The sequence below is a fragment of the Pteropus vampyrus genome, unplaced genomic scaffold, assembly GCF_000151845.1.
Source record: "Pteropus vampyrus isolate Shadow unplaced genomic scaffold, Pvam_2.0 Scaffold401, whole genome shotgun sequence".
Classification (NCBI taxonomy): domain Eukaryota; kingdom Metazoa; phylum Chordata; class Mammalia; order Chiroptera; family Pteropodidae; genus Pteropus; species Pteropus vampyrus.
Window position 1 is genome coordinate 232,744 of NW_011889182.1, and position 1,848 is coordinate 234,591.

Consider the following 1,848-nt stretch of genomic DNA (forward strand, 5'->3'; position numbering starts at 1 on the left):
CCTGTGGGTGCTCAGAGAAAAGAGGTAGTCTGGGAAGGCTTCCTGGAGGCGGATGTGCCTGAAAAGAGTATATCTAAAAGCAGAAAGGGTTGAGATGGCCAGAGAAGAACCACCATCCTTGGATTTACAGAGGGGGGCAGTATCCCCAGCACCTGCTGTGCCCCTGGGCCGGAAGGCCGACAGGGGTCAAATGTGACCCCCGCCCTTGGGCAGAGCACAGGTTGGCGGGAGAGACAGGCTCAGAGGCAAAGGCCACCCAGGGGTGGAAGGAAGCGGGCCAGAGGAAGGTGCCTGGAGCCAGGAAGGGCACACCAGGCGGGACTGCAGCCTGTGCAAAGGCCCCACGGTTAGAAACGATCATCTGACACATCCGCGTGCAGCCTGGGGCCAGGCACTGCGCTAGGTGCCGAGGAGCCAGCGGGAAGGAGAGAAGACGCGCCCCGCTCCGCAGAGCTGAGGAGCTGACGTTCCAGCGAGGAGACAGAAAATGCGCGGGACAAATTAGGGCGTTAAATAGAATGTGTGTGAGTCTCCTGCTGCTGGATCACAGATCGCCACAAACGTAGCGGCGTGAAGTAGCAGACATTTATTCTCTTACAGTTCTGGAGGTCAGGAATCCTAACGTCAGGAGTCAGCAGGGCCAGTTCCCCCCGGACACTCTAGGGGGAAATCCATCTCCCATTCTTTCCAGCTTCTAGAGGTGCCTGCGTTCCCTGGCTTATGTTCCCTCCCTCCATCTTCAAGGCAGCATCTTCAGCTCTCTCTCTCATCTGAACCTCCTCCTGCCTTCTTCGTGTGATTACATAGGGATCTTTGTGACGGCATCGGATCCAGATGGGTAACCTAACACGATCTCTCCATCTCTAGATTCTTAACTCAATTATATCTGCAAAGTCCCTTTTGTCAGGTAAGGTAGTGCATTCACAGGTTCTGGTGATCAGGGTATGAACATCTTAGAGGGACTTTATTCTGCCTACACGGTGTATTATAAAGTGCTAGGTGCCAGGAAGAACAATAAAGCCAAGGAGGAGGAGTGGTGGGTACTGGATGATTTTTAAGTAAGGTGGTCAGGGCGGACCTCAAGAGTGTGAGGGTAGAGCTGTGCAGCTTCCGGAGCTGGGGAGCAGACCCCACGGAGGGAGTAGCAAAGCCTGTTGCAGGACCAGGCCAGGTGTGGCCAGCGGGAGGTGGGCAGGAGGGCCCACAGCCAGAGAAGGGGGGGCAGGTGAGCGAGGTGAGGACTGTGCAGGTCCTACCTGCTGCAGTGTGGAGATGGGGGTGGAACGAGGCGGCTCTCAGAACCCTGACTTCACCTGCAGACCCAAGGGTGCGCTGGGCTTGGGGGGGGCCACCAAGTCCCACTAGAGATCGCTTCCGGGGGCACAGTCAGAGCAAGGATCTCCGGGCTGTCTGAATCTGTCTCCACCCCTGGCCCAGAGAGGGGTCTCTCCGTGCAGGACAGTCTCCTTGATCCCTGAGGTCACTGACCCCCTTTGGTGGCCACCAAGTTCGTTCAGAATCTTCGCCCCTCATGTGACCACTGCCAAGAAGACGCTGTGCCAGTGCGCCCCTGATGGAATGTCCGGCGGGCGGGCCGCGGGCAAGGTGACAGCACTGTGCGTGCTTGTGCGTGGCTGTGCCCGAGGCCTCCGCCGAGACAGACGCGCGGGACCGCGAGGCCGTGATCGCGACAGGCGGGCAGGCGCGCTGGAACTGCCGTGCGTGCACGTGGGTGCGAGTGGCGGGGACGCACGTGGGCCACCCAAACAAAGGCTGCCCTGCGTGACCGAGTTAGGGCGCGCGCGCCAGCCGACTCGCCGGGGCAGGCGCACCCGCGCCGGCCCCGGA